The following is a 20105-nucleotide window of genomic DNA, read 5'->3' as shown; positions in this document are numbered from 1 at the left end:
CCCAGTGCAGTTTTAATGTTGTGTGCAATGTGTACATACCACAAAGATATAGTCTGCAATAGAATTCCATGGTGAAAAGACCGGGAGACATCTCGAACCACCAAGTAGTCAAAAACCTTGACAAAAGGGTCAGAAAATCAGTCAAAAAGCCCACTGAGAGCAGCTCTTCTCTGGATCTGCACTTAAGCTGGTGCAGAAAGAGAAAACCTGATGTCAGCTCGTTGGGGTGGCGCCTGTTTACAACTGTGATGTCATTACTGCTACCACAACGCAAACGAAGGATGCAGAGTCAACCGATGCTACCCGACGGCGCGCAAGGGCACTGCTCAAAGAAAAATCTCCAGATCACGCCTGGGGGAAATTCTAAGGTAAGGAATCTGCAACTAGACTATGGCTCTACCAGATAATTTGTTACCGAAGGTAAGTAGCTTGTTCTTTTAGTAAACAGTGACACCACCAAGATGTGGGCAGTGACACAGGCCAAAACAACTGACTCTGAACATTCCACTAGAGCAAGGCGAATGACCTAAATGTATCCCAAGAACTAATGAAATAAGAGGACATGTCCATACAGGCAACCTACATGCCTTTACTCCTGCATCTCAACAGTTTGATAATAATAACCCTGATTATGAAATTTATGGTGATGAAAACGTGTTCCATGACCTGCAAGAGGGCAGTGGCCTGAATATTTTCCCTTCCACCCCTGATTCTGCAGTGATCAACGGATGACTCTGCCTCCTCCACAGCTGTGATCATGAGAGAGCCAGAGCTAAAGGGCCTCACTTTACCCACAAAAGGGGTCAAAACAAATGTCTTGACAGAGGTCCTTAATCCAAAAAAGACAAGTTATGAACCTCTTCTCCCATTGAACAAGGCACTTTCTGTAGTTGCGCAACAAAACTTGTGGGGGCCCCCCTGCAAAGTACATGGAGAGGCCCTCCCTCTGGACTCACTTCGGAGCTCTTAGGCCAGGTCACTTTGCTGAGGGGACCCCCCTGGAGCTCGGGGCCCTGTGAACCGCGGGGGCTGCGGAGGCCTTTGTTATGCCATTGTTTTTCTGATATGCTGATGGGACACCTGGGCAAAACCAGGATTTTGCCCCTAGTTTTTTGTCTGGTGCTTTTGGCTGATCCCATTCTACATAGAGCTAAGACAAAAGTGTTTGTAGCCTTTTCTGCCAACAAGAAATGCCTGAAAAAGACTAGAATATCTTTCATGTCTTTCAGTCTGATGGCGATGCTTTGGGGTTTTCTGCGGAATTCCCTCAAAGCAATAAACATAAAGATAATTACATAGAAATGTTGCACCTCTATAACATTCTATTTTTGGGGTACCAGTGAGGTTGACATCTCCCTGCAATCTGTTTTTTCTTCCTATCTGGCCTTCCTTCAGTATATCTTTTTCATGTGTTGGGAAGGAAACTACAGTGGCCTTAGTATGCCTTCTCCCTAGTGTACATAAATGTAAACCTCTGCATACATACTCAAACTTTGGATCAACTTTTGCCTTTCAATGAATGGCGGATCAAGGTGAAGCTTTCAGCCTGGGAGAAACCCAGTTCATAGCCTGCTAACAGGGAAGCAGTCTTTTAACATGTCCTTAAGATCTGACATCAGAGAGTCGTCTAGTACGTTGTTTTTCCTATGGATACTTATAATCACGGATCCCACACCTTGTGAATCTCTGATGATGCCAGATTAGATCCAGAAAACGTTTGCAAAACCCCCTGTGCACTGATGGACAGCACCATTGGCCTCTATTTGGACTCCATCCTGCCTCCGGATGTGATAACATGGAGCCACATTTAGCAAACCACCCTGCATGCTAATGTTGGCTTCTCTTTCTCTGCTCCCTTCGACTTGGAACTGGTACGCAAACTTTTTTAAATAATTTCTTGGCAAGAGTGAAGGGATGACACCCCTGAAGATGACCGGTTTCAAACCATATTGTGCCTGCCATAAGCAGATGTACATTGCGGATCTGAAAGTTTTCCTGTGGTGCCTTGTCATGAAACACGACTCAGTCCTTTGAGAAATGCTCAATGATGCACCCAAAAACTATAAAGCAGTGGGAAGCCACATTCAATGTGGTTGAGCATGAAAAGTGGGGTCGGTCCTGATCCAGGTCCTGCAGTGTGTTCTGGTCCAGATCATTCTGGTAAGGTAGGACAAAGATGACGTTGAGGAGCGCGTTGTAAAAGAAGTATGGGAAAAGTAAACAAGGTTTCTTAATGTCCAGACAGTGCCAATCTCAGGATAGGCCTCATAGTCGGTTTTTCAGAAATCTGATGCCAGAAAATACACATCTGAGCACCGCAGACTTGGTTGCTTGTGCAGTAGGCACCAGCAACATTCTCAGATGACATGACTGGTGTGCTTCACTGGCATCATCAACGACTATGCCCTTTGATGGAGCCCAACTTTTTGGAGGAAAGACAGATGCAGCTTTGGATCATTTCAGGCAACTGGGGCCATTAGGGATCCAGATACACCAAATAGGTTACTCCTTGGCGCAATGGCCCTTGATCATGTTGGGCCAGTAGGGAGCCAGTTAAGATGCTCCTTACCCCACTGGCCCTTGATTAAGTCCAACCTATTGGTCTTCCAGCTGGTTAATGTCCTTCCCTTTGTGGACACCCCTCCTCACATTCCCCCGGTTTTCACCCAGAGTTCTGTAGACCAGTATCTTTTCTAAAGAGGTTTTTATTTCTTATGGAGACTTCTAGATGCAGATTTCTGACTTTATGTATTATATTGTTTACTCGTGTTACTTCTTGGTCCACAAGAAGGGCTGGGCTTGAGACTGATCCTAGACCTCTGAGTTATTCCTAAAGAAGTGTAAGTTTAAGACGATAACCCTGACACATTTTACTGCTGGCCTTGGCAATTGGATGGTGTCCTTGGATCAGCAGGATGCATACTTGTATGTGTTTTGGAAGTCACAGTGGGGACAGATGCGTTTCCTTTCAGTTGTGGAGCTCACATGGACAGAGTGGAGATCAGATGCCTCTGGTCTCCTGTTGGGCAACACCATAACATTTATGTTCTGTCGCTGCATGCCATTATTCTAGTTCTAATGGCTGTTGTGCTTTCTGTCAAGGGCATGTCAGTCCACATGCTAATGGACTGTACAACTGCCATTTAGTACTGCAGCAGGGAGGGCGGCATGGGGTCAAGGGCCCTTTGTCTGGGCACATCAAAGTTGTGGTGTTGTCCTGTACTTCAAATGATTTCTTTGACAGTCCGTCATCTGGTGGCATTCCTTATCTTCATGGCTGACACTCTTAGTAGGTGCCAATTTACTGACTAGGAGCGTCACCTTTTGCCACCTCCAAAAACACTCAGTGTCAAGTGTTTTGCACTTTGGAGTTCCCTGGTGAGGGTCTCTAGGAGGCTTTTTCTGCCTTTGGTGGGGCTTTGCCTCCTGTACAGCTTTCCATATCTACTTCTGATCCTGCAGGTGAAGAGGAACGTTGGGCCTGGGTGAAAAGATATTGTTCTGATAGGCCCAAATAAGCTTGGAACTTAGGTACCCTGAATTCTTTCTGTGCATATGCCATCCATTTTGTCTAACTGTTTGGGAGGATGTGCTGTCCCAGTAGCAATGCTGGGTTTCACATCAATATGCCGACAATCTACAGCTCCATGTATTGAGATTAAGCAAAAACATTTTTCATCAAAATACATTGATATTTTGGCTGCTTGCTGCCCCTCTACCAAGTCTGTATATTCGGCCCTTTGGGCAAAATATGTCGCCTGATTTCAATACTAGCAAGTTGATCCCCTACAGGTGATACTGTCTAATGTGCTTTTGTGTATGGTTTCTTAGACCTGGCAGGTTGTTGAGGTGAGTACAATTACCAGTTATATGCCAGCCCTTTCAATCTTTGTTCATTTGCCTGAACAGCCCTCATTATTCAGATCACCTGTGTTGTTCTGTTTCTAAAAATTCCGTTTGCTTATGTTTGTACGGCTTCCTTTGTTATGTTGCAGTGCAACCTTAATTTGGTCTGACCTTTCTGTTGCGTGCTTCCTTTGTGCCTCTCCCCTGCTTTCCCGAACCTCTTGACCCTTCAAGCAGTATCTTCAACAAGCTGCAGCCTTGTCAGTTCAGCCCCCATACACTAACTTTTTTCAAGGTAAGCTAATGTGTAGGACCCATGCATCCATTCTTCCGAAAGTTATCACCTCTCACCATGGGGAATGAGTCTGTCACACACCTGACATTCTTTTCCCCACTGCATCCATCCAAAGAGAAGTCAAGATTATACTGCATTGACTGGCGGTGGACCTTTATTTTCTACATTGATAAGACTGTGGAGTCCTGGGTAGAAGATTCACTGTTTGATGGGTTTGCTTGTGCAAAGAAAGACATTCCTGAAAATGCCTCATCAAGGTGAATTGCTTTTTGCATCAAACAGTGTTATGCCTCAATCAAGAAAGCCCCTTCTGAATACCTCAGGCCTTACAGGTGGTTCTACATGAGTGAAAACAGCCACTACGGCTTTACATGGGTGTTCCATGTTTTTTTTTATTATTATAAATCTTTTTATTGACATTATAGGTGCAACCATAGACTGTAAAAATCGGCACAGTCGTATACTTCACACCATCATCGGACCCACCCATCAACCCCTCTCACTACCAGTCACTCATTGTTCGATTCTCCTGTATTGTCTCTGGGATGTATCACTTTGCTTCAGGTCAATCCATATTCCCACATATTTGGCCTCTATAGGTATTCCAGATTTCTCCCCAACCTCTACCCTCGTAGGCCACCCGCTCCACCATCATGCACCAATCAATATAATGTTTCCATGTCTCCAGGCCAGGGGCTTGGCTGGCTCTACATAGCTTTACAATATCTCTTTTGGCCACTACCAAACCTATTGTCATCCATATCCGCTGTGCCCTGATAATGCCTGTATCCCACCCAAATGTTCAGAATACATTGAATTCCCTCCCCTCCTATCTCTTCCAGGCACCTCACCACTGCAGCCCAGTAGGCCTGCAGCACTGTGCAGTCCATAACTTGAAAGTACCTGTCTGTCCTCATCCACGTATACAGTTTGCATGCCCGTCCTTCCCATCTTAACTGTCGTTGTTTGGACATAGTAGGATCAATGTAGAACCCAAAGCTGGGTTAGTCTAAACGCTGATTGAAGCTGCCCGGGCCTCCTCCCACTCTCCATCTTCAAAGACTCCCACCTCCTTCTCACACTTTTCCCACAACTGTTACTAAACATCTGCCATATGATTAAGTATTCTAAGTCAGATGCTTGGCCTTTTTGGGGCATAAATTCGTCCTACATTCTATCCTCCAGGGGGAAGGATTCCTGAATGTCTGTTTCTCTTGGTAGGACTGTTCTAGGACCATGTCAGATTTGTATTTGCCTTTAGGTTCTGGAGGACGCCAACTGATATTCTTGTTGCAAGTTTGACCATGGAGCGATGCTGCTCTGAGTCCAAATACTACCTACTATGGAGGTCCTACGAGTTCCCATTTGTCAAATCATGGCTGGCTCCACAGTGTCCCCAGAATTTCTGCATCCCACAGTGGAGTTGTGTGCATAATCTTTCCTGGAGCATTTTCTTCTGTCACTAGAGTCAATGCTCATCGATGTCAATGAATCTTTGAACCCAGTAAATGTGGATGCACCAATAACCCAATGTCAATACAAACCAATACATTTACGCAGTATGATCAATGTGGCCATACAAGGAAAACTCCAGTCAAGAATAAAGTTAAGGGGTTTTATCACAAGCATAAGCTCAAAGTTATATAGACCACTCATGAGACACAATTATAAAGATACAAGATCACCAAAGAATGCCTAAGGCGACGAAAAAAGGTTAAAGAGCTAACATCAGTATAACTAAGCATTCACTATGAGTAAAAAACATCAACAGAAATATTTGTGATACAGAAATTAAGCATTGCTCAGCCTTTGTAAGCAACATTATGATTGAGTTGGGCAAGAGGAAACCCTACAGTCAGACAAATCAGGGAAGAACATGTGTGGGGCGGAGCACATACAGGCAAAAGACAAAAAGGAGCAAAAATAATTTGGAAAAAGGTAATATCAGGCAACAGATTACTAATTAAGAAGGGTAAAAGACAGGTAAAAAAATGAAAGCATCAGCATGATCAAGAGTCTTCTGTAAGGAGATGGGGAAAAATCTCTAAGTCTCATGGGGCATCTCAAAGGAGTAAAGCAAAGAAGAGGATACCTCCCCAAGGGGCTCTGCATGTAGGGTTCTTCAGCAAAGGTTCTTGGCATCTGGTGATCTGCTGACTAAGGGAAAATCTGATGATCTGACCAAAGTCCAACTGGCCAACGAAATGTCAAAGTTCATACGACAGTCTAATTCGCCAAAGGTAAAGGTAACAGTCCATGTGATGTTGAAGGGGTATCATCCAATAGAAATCGATCACACAACTCCAAGTTGTAGCATTGATATTTCTTAACAAGTCAGACATGGGAACATCATCCTTCCATGTAGCTCCACATGAGTTTGAAACAATTGTATACAGTCTCAGTAAGATGTTCAGGATGTTCTACACTCAAGGACATTATCATACGTTCTCTCTATGTCTAAACAATAGAGGTCTATTACCAAAGCTAGTCTTCCCATGGGAACGAAGTCTGAAAACAAAAGTTCACATGCAGGAAATGAATCAGCATTCTTTGCACAGTCACGAGAAAAAGGGTCCAACAGGCCTCACTTAGGCTAATGCAAGTGAATAAATACAGCACATTATTACATTAAATAAAGCACATTTTAATATGCATACTGTTAATTCTTCATTAATAATTTTTCATTAATATTCAGATTACAATAACCTTAAATGGAGAGACTCTGTCAATACATTTCAGTCAACACAAGCTGGAACTACATTTATCAATTTTTGCACACGTATTTAAATCCTTAATCATTAAAAATTCAATATAATTTCAGTACATGCTGGTAGAGTCTCGCTTATGACATAGTTTTAGTTATGTCCTTCTAGCATTAAGTTCAACTTCAATACCACAGGAGTTTAAGCTTCTAGTCTAGAGTACATGCACACTAGCACCTCTTCTCAGTGCATCACTTTACAAGCAAACCATTAGTACTTTGAATAACATAATGCATAAACAGTCATATATAAATGAATTCTCTGACATGAGGGACACCACTAAAGTTTCTGCTACATTACTTTGTTTTTCCACTCCAGGAATGTTGTGACCTTGTGCTATAGTTGCACGACGGATCACGTGGGGTCCGCCAAGTCTCCCCACCTTGCCCCCTATGCAGTACTCTCAAGAGCTCTCAAGAACCCACATGGTCCCAACACAGACTTATCCGTATACAACACAGGTTTCATAAGTGGGGGGAAGGCCCAGTGATTAATCGTGCTCAATTGTGTCATCCAGTAGTATTTCTGGATACCTGCCATTGCTGTGCTCCCATTGTACCAACCCCTCATTAGTAGGGGTAGTGCTATTCGTGCCGGGCCTCCATTCCACAGCACTGACCGGATTTCTCCCTCAATCACCTTAAAGTACTATCCTTGGACCTCATAAGAGATATTTTGCAGGTCCTATAGAAAGCAGGGTAGACACATCATTTTGAGCAGTGATGGCCTACCCATCAACAAGAGTGCCAATGACCTCCAGTGTTTCACATTTCATGGTAGGCTGTCTCGTTGCAGGGCTAGGTTCTTCTGGAAAAAGAGGCTAGTATATGCTGTGATATATATCCCCAAATAACAGAAACCCATGGTTGCCACCGTTACTGCACAGTTAGACAGCAGCTGCGGGACCTGGCCCTTTAGCGGGTACAAAAGGGACTTGTGCCAGTTTATGGTATGACCTGAGTATTTACCAAAATTTGTGATGATCTGCATCAATCTAGCCAGAGATGACTCCGGGTCAGCCACAAAGAGCAGCATATCATCTGCATAATATATTTTGTCTTCCCATTGCCCCTTCCAGTGGAGACCTCTGACCAGTGGATCTTGATAGATCCATACTGCCAAAGGTTCAAGCGCCAAGCAAAAACTGATAGGGGGAAGCCCTGCATTGTACCTCTCTGAAGTCTAAATTCTATGGATTGGCTGCAATCCACCCTAACCTGCGCCATCGGGTTGCAGCATAGAGGAGTCTAGCCCAGTTTAAAAAAAATTGGGCCAGTGCCAAACTTAGCCATTTCCTCAAACATATAGTCCCATTCCACTGTGTCGACTGTCACTCTGGCACTTCATGCCAGCACTAGTGCCTGACCCTGCAGGTTTGCTGATTGTCTCAGCACCCCTTGGAGGTGTCAGTGATTAAGGGCAGTACTTCTATGGTGCATAACGTTGATTGACCCAAATTAATTAGTGATTGAATCACTCTGATGAGGCGCATGGCTAGTGCTTTGACTAATATCTACATAGTGAATCAACTTTTACTTAAAGGAAGAAGAAGGATGGATTCATGAATATTTTTATAACATTTTGATCCCAAAAAGTGAGCTGACCAGGGTTGTCTCCGAGCATCAGGGCAGCAGTCTCGCGAAAGTCATGCTTTATGTGCTTTTCTGAAGATTCATCTGTGTGTTTACTGGAGAAATACTTGTTTCTGCATGCACAGCTATTGGTTAGAGGATAAATCAATCAATCAGGGTTTATAAAGTGCAGCTACTCACCTGTTAGGGTCTGAAGGCGCTGGGGGGCGGAGGGGGTGGGGTGGGAATGTAGCGTGTACCATAGGTGGATTAAAAAAGCCATGTCTTCAGTTCCTTTGTGAAGCTGGAGAGGGAGGGGGTTTGTCTGATGTGGATGGGTAGGGCGTTCCAGGTGGTGGTGGCGAGGTAGGAGAAGGAGCATCCTCCTGTTCTGGACCTGCCTTTAGGGTGTCTGGTTAATCCCAAGTAGAGAATAGAAAATCATTATGACAACACATTAAAGTAATCTAGAGGATTACGTGGAAATTGCTGTCACTGAAATAATATAACAAAATGCAAAATATGAATTCAAGGATAAATCAGCAATCATTTGTAATCTCGTTTAAGGAATGCATCAGTTTTCTTCAGTGTTTATTGTTGTGTTGAGTAACGCATTACTTTTGTGTATATCTATCTTTATATATATATATATATATATATATATATATATATATATATATATATATGTGTGTTCGATGGCGTGTATAGCTGCAGATACACATGCATTGCATAAGTCCTCCATCTAGTGTTGGGCTTGGAGTGTTACAAGTTGTTTTTCTTCGAAGAAGCTTTTTCGAGTCACAAGATCGAGTGGTGACTCCTTTTGGTGATAGTGTGCATGGACATTGAGTCCTTTGTTAGATTGTTTTCTTTCCGCCGTTGGGTTTGGACGTGTTTCCTCTTGCTCTGTTAGATCTCTGTTCGGTACTATCTGAACTTCTCTTTTCTTTCTATAAACATCAGTATAGATTTCGATTGCGTTTTCTCACTTTCATTAGATCCTATTGTAATCGTCTGGGTCGATTAAATCCCCTTTTCAGGCGACCCCTTCTTGGGCCTACTTCGACTTGTAGTTGTCGAACAATGTCAGGCTGATGGAGCAGATTCCGTTTCGCTTTTGCCCCTGGTGTCTCGCCAAGTTCCCATACACCAACGGACACTCGTGTGCAACCTCTGTCTTTCTCCGGGTCACAGAGAAGAAAGCTGTGAAGCGTGTTGATCCTTCCGTTCGAAGAAAACTCTATATTCTTTATACCTCCTTATACCAAAACAGGATGGTACTCTCAGACCAATCCTGGATCTCAGACCACTCAATCAGTACATCCTGTCAGTGCATTTCCACATGGTCATTCTTCAGGACGTCATACCCCTGCTACAAAGACAAGACTACATGACAGCATTAGATCTAAAAGATGCTTACTTCCACATTCCCATACATCCAGCACATCGCAAATTTCTACGATTTGTTAAAGCAGGCAAGCACTACCTGTTCAAAGTACTAGGCTTTGGAGTAACAGCAGCACCAAGGGTATTCACCAAATGCCTCGCAGTGGTTGCAGCATACCTCAGAAGGAAACATATACATGGCTTCCCTATCTGGATGACTGGCTCATAAAAGCCAGCACCATTCAAACCTGTCAGCAGCACACACAGTACACAGTGGGTACCCCACACAGTGTAGGGCTCACAATCAATTACAATAAATCTAATCTCCAACCAGCGCAAATACAGCCATATCTGGGAGCAATTCTGAACACTCAATCAGCACTAGCATACCCAAACCCACAGATAATTCAAGCTTTCCACAATCTCATATCTCTAATGGTGGAATCATACCAACTTATCAAAAGGGTGGCCATTTCAGAACCCTGTGCCACAGACCATAATCACAACCGATGCATCAATGATAAATTGGGGAGCCCATCTCAACAACCTTACCATACAAGGGGAATGGGACTCAATTCAGCAGACTTTTCGCATAAACTATTTGGAATTGCTAGCAGTGTTCCTAGCACTCAAAGCTTTCCAGCCACAGATCACGCACAAAACAGTGTTGATAAGGTCAGACAACATGACCACAATATATTATCTGCAAAAACAGGGGGGGCACACTCATCTTAATTGTCCCTTCTAGCACAGACAATTTGGAAATGGGCAATTCACAATCACATCCAACTACTAGCAGGGATACCCAACCAACTAGCGGACTTCTTAAGCAGGACGCAGCAACAAATACATGAATGGGAGATTCACCTACAGGTGATTCAACAGCACTTCTGCATGTGGGGAACCCCAGACATAGACCTCTTCGCAACAAGTGAAAATGCAAAATGTCCACATTTTGCATACAGGTACCCACACCCTCGATCCAAGGGCAATGCTCTATGAATCAATTGGTCAGGCATATTTGCTTACGCTTTTCCCTCTCTCCCACTTGTTCCATTTCTGGTTAACAAGATCCATCACACCTCCTTCACTACTCATAGCTCTCACATGGGCATGTCAACACTGGTACACAGCACTGTTGGATCTGTCTGTAGTACCACATCACAAGCTCCTAAATGGACTGGGACCTATTGACTCAAAACAAAGGTCAAATTGGGCATCCCAATCCCAGTATGCTCAACCTGGCGATTTGGCTCCTGAGGTCATAGAGTTTGGATATCTACAGCTTCCAGCAGAATGTATGGACATCCTAAAAGAAGCACGCAAACTTACAACCAGACAGTGTTATGCAGCTAAATGGAAATGTTTTATATATTACTGTCAACCCAAAAATATTGATCCACTCGATCTCGTGACTCGAAAAAGCTTCTTCGAAGAAAAACAACTTGTAACACTCCGAGCCCAACACTAGATGGCGGATTTATGCAAAGCATGTGAATCTACAGCACTACATGCCACGTTCAGATGTCTACTGAGTAAGTAACATCACACACACGCTGGTTAAGTAACATAGTACGCATGCGCTCTCTCTCTCTCTCCATGTCTTCACAACCCTCCCAAGAATAGCTCTATTGTTTCTTCCATCCTATCATCTATCCGTTCATCCTGCCATCCACCTGCTGATATTCACAATTTCACCTTTACATTCTGTCATCCATTCATCCTTCAGTCTTTCACCATTTTGTACACCCGCCCATCCACCTCTAAACCTATCTATCAAACCCATCCATCCATCTTTTCACGCATCCATCTCTCCAAACACCCTTTCACTCATCCACTCATCCTTTCAGTCATTATTCTATCGTCCATCTACCTTTCACCCCACCCGTCCTCCCTTTTACTCATCCACCCATCCACACTTTCACTCTTCCTTCCCGTCTTCCACCCAGCTGTCCTTTTACCCTTTCACTCATCCATCCAAACATTCACTCATCCATCCATCCTCCCTTTCACTCATCCACCTGTTCTTTCAGTCGTCCTTTCATCCACCACCGTCCCTTTCACACATGCATACCTTTCACTCATCCATTCTTTCTCTCATCCATCCACCCTTTCACTCCATCAATCCGCCCATCATCCCTTTCACTTGTACCACCCATTCATCTTTCCACCCTCTGTTTAACTCAGCCTTTCACTCACTCATCCATCCATCCACCCTCTGATCATCCATCCACTCCCTTTTTCACTCATCCATCAATCATTTCCCTCACTCATCCATCAGTCTATCCATCCTTTCTCTCATCATCCATCCACCCTTACACTTACCCATCCTTTCATCCATCCACCCTCCCGTTCACTCAGCCATCCATTCTTCTACTCTTCCATCCTTGCATCCAACCTTTCACTCATTCATACTTTTATCCATCTAGTCATACATCCACCCTTCACTCACCCATTGTAGACGGCTGGCTCAGTATTTGGTGGACACCTAAAGGTGATGCACCCTGCACTTAGTCCAGGCAACCCTTAGTGATAGTGTAAGAGGCCTTCCGATAACCAAAGCTCTCGAAGAGGGTAGCTGTGGTGAGCAGCTAAACCTTATCAGAGTGGGTGTAAAGCAATTGCAATAACCACAGTCAGTCAATGATTACATATACGAAAGAATCACACCAAGTGTTGAAAAAATAAAGTATTATATTATTTATTCACGCACACAGGCACTAAGCTAACTCTGGTATATCTCCTAACTGGTGGTATAAACACACAAAAATGTGCTTCAGAACAGATAGATACAAACATATAATAACATGGGCCCCTAAGGGTGGCTAAACCATATACTAAAAAAATAGGTAAGAAAAGGCACAGCTAACCAAGACTGATACACAACTACCCTAAGGACTGAGAAAGTACTAAAACACTAGAGGTAAGTAGCAGGTATTCCCCGGAGTCTCTGGTGCAGAAGTTTTAACTAATGTTGGGTGTCCCATAGGATAACATTGGGTAAGTCGCGGTTAGGAAAAGGTTGAAAACTGACCCTTCCCAGAGGACCCCACCGAAACCCATTGAAACAAGGAAGGTTCAAGAGTGCCACCACCTGTGGATAACCAGAGAAGTGGAGTGCCTACACCAGGGAGCCCCGATGCATAGGGGTGAAGGCAGGTCAGAGTCTCCAGTTGAAACCAATGGGGACCTCAGCTGTCCATCTGCTACAGTGACCCATGGACCAGGTCAGTGGAACCTAGGTGTGGAAAGACGGGACAGAGTCCAGACCACCCGGAGACACCCATAGGGTGTCCAAGGGCAATTCCCACCCTTCTTGTGGATGATTTCTTTGTGTAAAGGTTTTCGTGAAGATGTAGCTGTGGCTTCCAGGTGATGCAGATGGATCCCAGGAGTTGTCCACGAACTGTCCCACGCCGGTTGTCACATGCAGAGGGGTCAGTGGTCAGCAGGACCACCAACAATCCTTGGCAAATGCAAGAAAAGTGTTGCAAGAAGACTTGCAGTAATGAGGACCAGCAAGGTGTGAGGGACTCAACCTTTGTAGGTGAGTCAGGGCCGGCACTCCACAGTGGGGAGAGCCAGCAAGAATTGAAGGAGACCCCAGAAGGACCCTCTGGCAGCAGGCACAGGGAGTCGTGAGGAGCCCTCAGCAACACAACAAAGATGAATGCCCACGTTGCAGGGGTTGCAGAGAGGACGTCATTCTTGGTGCTATGTGAGGCTTGACGATGGGGCTTCTTGGAGCTAGGAGGTCTGAGCAAGGCTTGGTGATGACAACAGACGCAGTGCACACGGGTTCTGTCCACCAGGCTCCAATGAGGGACCAACGTCTTCCCAGTTACAAAGAAGACAGATGAGAGCTCTGAAGAGTCAAAGAACCACCACCTGTGTTGCAGAGCCTTGAGGAGTCCATTGGACAACAGGATCCAAAAACCGATTGTAGATGCAGTTGCAGTGTAGTGACTCCTTCACTCGAAGGGAGAAGTCCTTGTGACTCTGGAGGATGCACAGCCATGGAAGTTGCATGGTCCTTGCAATGCTCGGGGACAAAGTTACAGTAGGAGCCCTCCTACCATTTGTAGTTGCAGCCTTGGTTCCCGGTGAAGTCCAGCAGCAGGCTCCAGTGTCCATGTCACAGAAGAAGTTGTGAAATCAAATCTAGAGTCCCACTCTCAGGGGAGCCCTTAAATAACCCTGGAAGGGGGTTGGACAATGACTGCAGTGACCAACCTATTGGTGGGTGGGGGTTATGGGGGGCAGTCAGGGATATTACTCAGCTGGACTGACCAGTCAGCTGCTCCCAGGGGCCTCAGCCCACCCAGTTTCCAAGATGACAGAATCAAGTGGCCACCTGGAAGAGCTCAGGGCACCTCCCAAGGTGAGGAGCTGGACAGACGAGTAGTAATTCCCCTTTCCTTTGTGTGTTTTGGACCAGAGTGGGAGCCTGGGGGCTCCTGCACTGGAAGAAACTGGTTTTAGGAGAAGCGCACCAAATGTGCCCTTCAAATAAGTATAGTGGCACTCAGGAGCACCCCCACCTTAGCCCAGAGACACCTATTTCTAAAGGAGAAAGGGTTACACCTCTCCTCTAAAGGAAAATCTTTGTTCTCCCTTCCCATGCCTGTGTTAAGCTCAGCAGCAGGAGGGCAGAACAGTGTGTGGGGTCGTTGGCAGCACTGGCTTGCACGCAGACCTTGCAAGGCTGAACAGGCAGACATGGGGGATCCTCTAAGGCAGTGGTTCCCAACCTGTGGTCGGGGACCCCTGGGGTTCACGACCTTTTAGAAAATTAAATAATATTAACAGATTAGGTCCCCAGCTTTCAGTATTGACTCAGTGGGGGGGGGGGGTCCCCGGGTCCCAAAAACGATTCAGTGAGGTTCCAGTAATGATAGAGTGGGGGTCCACAGAAGTCAAAAGTTTGGGAACCATAGCTTTAAGGAACCTCCAAAGTACATGATATCATGCAACAAGCACTGGAACCAGTGTAGTTCTTTGATTCCAACATGTTTGATACCAAACATGCCTAGGTTCAGAGAAAACTATTATGTTGTTTGACATCTCGTCTAGCCAGTGTCCACTAGATACCTTAGAGAATGGTTTCCCGCACTTCCAAAGCCCAGGAAATTGAGTTTGGGGTTTGTAGGAGTGCCTTTGCTTGTGCAGGAGTACCCTCACACTTAGAACCGTGCACCCTATCCTTGAGCTGAAGGGCCTGCCTTAGGGGTGACTTATAGAGTAAAAGTGCAGTGACCGCAATACCAGGTAAACCTTACACCTGGGGTGAAAGGTGCATGCAGCATGTCATATAGTCTGCAATGGCAGGCCTGTAGACACAGTTTGCATGGGCCCCCGTGGATGGCATATTACATGCTGCAGCCCATGGGGGACCCCTGGTGTACCAATCCCCTGGCCCTGGGTGCCTAAGTACCATATATTATGGACCTACAGGAGACAACAGCATGCCAGTTGTGAGGTGTAAGAGATACTTACCAACCAAATTTAGGGGAAGGAACACTGACACTGGAGTCCTGGTTAGCAGGATCACAGTGTACTACAGTCCAGACACCAGGCAAAAAGTGGGGGCAACCATGTCAGAATGATCCTACTTACCTACACCCATCATCAACCCTTTCACTCACACATCCATCCTTTCACTCACCCATTCACCTTTTTTTGCCAAGTTGGAGAGAACTCCACACTCGCTCTAGCTGCTAAAATTGGGGGTTCACAAATAATATCTCCATCCTTTTACTAATCTATCCAACCTTTTGCTCATCCATTGACCCACCCTTTTGTTTCACTCCTCCATCCACCCATTCACTCCACCAATCCATCCATCCACCGTCCCTTTCACTAATCCATCCATTCTTTCACTCATCCATCCTTAATTTCATTATTTTACTCATTGATCCAGCCATCTGTGTACTTATCCACGCTTTCACTCACCCATCCATCATTTCATTCACTCTCTCACCCACTCACCATTTCACATTAATTATGAGTTTTTGTCTGACAAGTTGTAGACAGAGGAGGCCCATCAAGAACTCCATCACCACTGTAGCTCCTAAAGTGGAGGGGGGATTGACGACGTCCCTGGCTGCAGCCTTGGAACACTGTTGTCCTTTACTTAGAGTCAAAGTGGACTCTTGAGACTCAGACTGCTAGTGGGGCATACCCTAGATATTGCCAGTAGTGAATGGGGAACAACCACTATTGGTAACAGGAGTAGGGAGTGGGACAGGGAATCACCATTAAAACACTTGAGCCTCGAGGGGACGTGGCTGCGCAGCCGAAGATGGCGGCAGCATAAAACCTCAGCTCGGGAGGGGCCCACGAAACATCCGTCATTTAAGGCCCGATCTCGGGGCTCCCTGTGCGGACTGCGGCTGGCGTGGCACCGGGGGCTCGGCGGAGAGCAGGGGAGCCCATCTCGGCCGCCCGAGAGAGGATCCCGGCAGCGGCAGAGACAAAGGATGCCGGCGGCCTGGTGCTCGCCCCGGAGACCGGGGGCGGAGGTGCCTGGGCGCGCCCGAGCGCGAACAGACTGGACTGCCGAGTGAGGCGGAGGCAGTCCCAGCCACCCTGGGACCCACCAGGAGGGTCCAGAAGCGCTTCCGGAAGAGCGGGGAGGCCAGCCGCTTGCAGCCGCGCGCCGGCGCGGCGCAAGGGAAACCGAGGCTTCCCCGCGCACAGCACCAACGAGAGAGCGGTGAGGAGGGCTAGGCCCCAGGGGTTCAAGCAAGGCCCCGCGCTGTGCGGGAGAGCAGCGCAAAACAGCGGCAGCTGCGTTAACCCCCAGGAAACATAGGGGGCGCTGCGCTGGAAATACATAAATAACAATAATAAAAATAAAAAAATAAAAACCAGAGAGGCCGGTCAGAGTGTTCCCAGACACTGATTGGAGAAGAGGACCATGGCCCACACAGTGATCAGCAGGGGGGGCGCGACCCCATTGCCCGTGCCACACGGGGACAGGCACTGCAGCTCCTGGTGAAACACAGATTAGAGAGACCTGACCACCACCGGGACTTGGGGTGTGAGGAGGCCGGAAGCTGCGGCTTGGGTTATTGAACTGGCTGAGGGGGACGGATGCAACCAGGCCATGGTGAACCGCTCGACCCAGATGGGCAAGTAGTCGGCTGGAGACCTGTCCCGGAGTGGCCGTGAAAACTGCATCGTGGTAAGGAAGGTGAGACAGCGTTATCACCAAAAGCAGCGGACGGAGGTGGATCCGAAGTGGCAGACAATTCCTTGCACAGACCCTACGGAAACGAAGTCCCGTACTTGCGATGTCCCCCAAGAACCGGTACAAAAATAAAATAATGGAACGCGCACTGTCAGTGGAGCGCCAGGGCGGAGACTCACAGGACCCCACGCAATCTAAAGTCCAGGACACCCTGGACAAAATCCTGGGTGCAATCGAAGACACAAAATCAATGTTACAGCGCGACATCAACCAAGTTGCAGTCGAGGTAGGACTCTTGAGGGCGGATCACCAAAAATTGGCCGACAGAGTTAAAGAGACGGAGTGCGCCCTAGCGGATATAGCACCAAAACAAAAAGGATCTAACAGCCACGGTGATGAACCTAACGGACAGAATGAAGAGACTGGAGCAGAGAGCGGAGGACGCGGAGGGACGGAATCGAAGGAACAACGTGCGGGTGGTTGGCCTCCCAGAGGGGGCGGAGGGCACAAACATGGTGGGATTCCTCGAGGAATGGCTGCGCACAGTCGTGGCACCGGACCGGCTGACCCCTTTCTTCACATTGGAACGGGCGCACCGGGTGCCCTCGAGCCCTTGGCTCCGGGCAGGCCGCCCCGTGTGGTGGTTGCTAGGCTGCTACACTACAAGGACAGGGACACCCTGCTACAGAGGGCTAGAGAGTCGGCCCATTTAAGGTGGCGAACGGAGAGGCTACGCTGTTCCCGGAATTTACACTCGAAGTCCAGACCAAACGTGCCTCATTCCTAGCGGTCAAGATGGCCCTTAGGTGAGAGGGGATCCAGTACTCGCTCCTCTTTCCGGTCAGGCTGAGGGTGATCAAGGAGTGCCAGTCTATTTTCTTCCAGTCCCCGGAGGAGGCATGGGAGTGGCTGGAAGCACGTGGAGTTCGGTCAGAACAGCGCACAAGAGAAACCCGAGTCGATAGCGAATCCCACGGAGGCCCAGGAAGACGACAGAACAGAAACCGCTACCGTGCAGCGCCAACCCAAGCACAGAGGGAGAAAGGAAAGAAAGCGTCCCTGGAGGCAGCGGCCGCCATGAGCGGGGAGGCGTCCCACCCGGAGGGCTCTGGAGAAGATTCGGATGACACGGCTGTGTCCTCCGCGTAGGGCTCGGGCTGCAACGAGCGGACCCCGAGGGTAACCCCGCAGACAGCAGATGAACTCGGATAACAGAGCAAATAAGATGACCCCGAGACGAGGAGACTTGCACGAGCCTGAGGCCCCTCCAAGCACGCCCCCCCACATCCGGATTCTCGTCCATACCGTCAGACTGGCGAGAACGTATATAAACTGTTGAATACGGTGCACAGTTGCACAATTTTCTGTGCAACCTACAGTTCGAGAGGCGCCCTGGGAGGGGGAGTTGGGTTCTAAGTTTACAAGTTTTGATGGTGCTGGGGCAGATGTGGTTAAAGGGTGTAAGGTGCGCGATTAGATCAAGGGGGGGACAGGCCACCGGGGTGGGGTGGGCAGACCGTAATATTCTTGATACACCAGCATGGCAGAGTATAGCCTCTTAATGTGGAATATACGGGGTATGGGGTCAATAGTCAAAAGGCACAGAATATTATCCTATCTAAAGAGAAGGGGTATTCAGGTGGCAATGCTACAAGAGACCCACCTAGCCACAGGAGAAGCAGAGAAGTTGAGACGCAGGTGGAGAGGACAGGTGTTTGCCATGGAATACTCTGCGTATGCAAGGGGTGTGCTAATTTGGGTCCGTGCTGGGGTCCCCTTTGAGGTAGTATCAACTGACATAGACCGGGAGGGCAGATTTGTAATAGTGGATGGGAAGCTTCACGGCACCCCGATTGTTCTGAGTAGTATCTACGCTCCCAATCAGGATCAGGCCCCCTTCATAACGAGTCTATCGAATCACCTTACCTGACAACAGACAGGAGAATTATTAATAGGTGGAGACTTTAACAGCATACTAGACATTGACTTGGACCGTTCCTCCCCGCCGTTGCCAGGGGCAGCAACACATAAGGTAGCCAAAAAACAGAGAGTGGTTGGGGTCCTGGGGCTTAGTAGACGTATGGAGAGAACAGCACCCTTACGACAAAGACTATTCATATTACTCTGGTCTCCATCGTATGCACACCAGGATAGACAGGGTGGTGTGCACAGCAAACTTGGTGCAGGGAGTGACCCACTCTGAATATTTGGGGCGTACCTTGTCGGACCATAATCCCTTACTGCTTACGTGGAGAGTGACCGAAAGCAGGCCCCCCATCCCAGCGTGGAGACTGACCCCGGCCTCACTAGAAGATCAGACATACAGAGAGGCCCTCCGTTTACATCTGGCTGACCATATTAAAATTAATAAGGGATCTACCCCTTCAAAGTCAACGGAATGGGAAACGCTTAAAGTAGTGATGAGGGGTTACTGTCTAGGACAAACGGTAGGGGTGAGAAGATCACTGGAATGGGAGCTGATCAGACTTCAGCAGATAATACATGAGGGGGAACGAAGCAGGGGTGGGGAGGCACAGGAACAGGAGGAATATGCCCGGGCGAGGAGATCTCACTCTCAGGTCGAAGAACAACTTCGCTGCCACAACATGCAAAAATATTTAGCCTCACTGCAATCTGAGGGTAGATCAGGCAGGATGCTGGCGTGGCTGGTGCTGGCGTGGCTGGTGCGGCCGGGTGGGGAGAGTGAGCCCATCACGAGTGTGTGAGACAGGGAGGGGTAACGAAGATGCAAGCCGGGCCCTATAAATGATACATTTAAAGAATATTATACTCATCTGTACAGGAGCCTGGGCAAGCTCAGGACAGAGGAACTTGATAATTACTTACATCAACTCCCCCTGGCTACTCTGACGCACGAGGAAGGTGACAGATTGGGAGGGCCAGTGACAGGGGAAGAGATGCAGGAGGCCATCTCGCAGCTGGCTCCCGGGAAGACGCCTGGTACAGATGGCCTCCCAATGGACTTTTACAAAAAGTATGTGACGTTGTTGACCCCCCAGCTGGTGGAGATGTACACGGAGGCATTGCATCGC

The 20105-nt window shown here is 47.4% G+C and overlaps 1 protein-coding gene across 3 annotated transcripts in view; it reads left to right on the top strand.

The window, feature by feature from the left end:
• Positions 1-20105, top strand: part of VPS8 (VPS8 subunit of CORVET complex) — a 1496959-nt gene that overhangs the window by 865893 nt on the left and 610961 nt on the right. The window lies entirely within an intron of this gene.

The sequence above is a fragment of the Pleurodeles waltl genome, chromosome 3_1, assembly GCF_031143425.1.
Source record: "Pleurodeles waltl isolate 20211129_DDA chromosome 3_1, aPleWal1.hap1.20221129, whole genome shotgun sequence".
NCBI lineage: Eukaryota > Metazoa > Chordata > Amphibia > Caudata > Salamandridae > Pleurodeles > Pleurodeles waltl.
The sequence above is the reverse complement of the archived record's forward strand: the minus strand, read 5'-3'. Positions and strand labels throughout refer to the sequence as shown.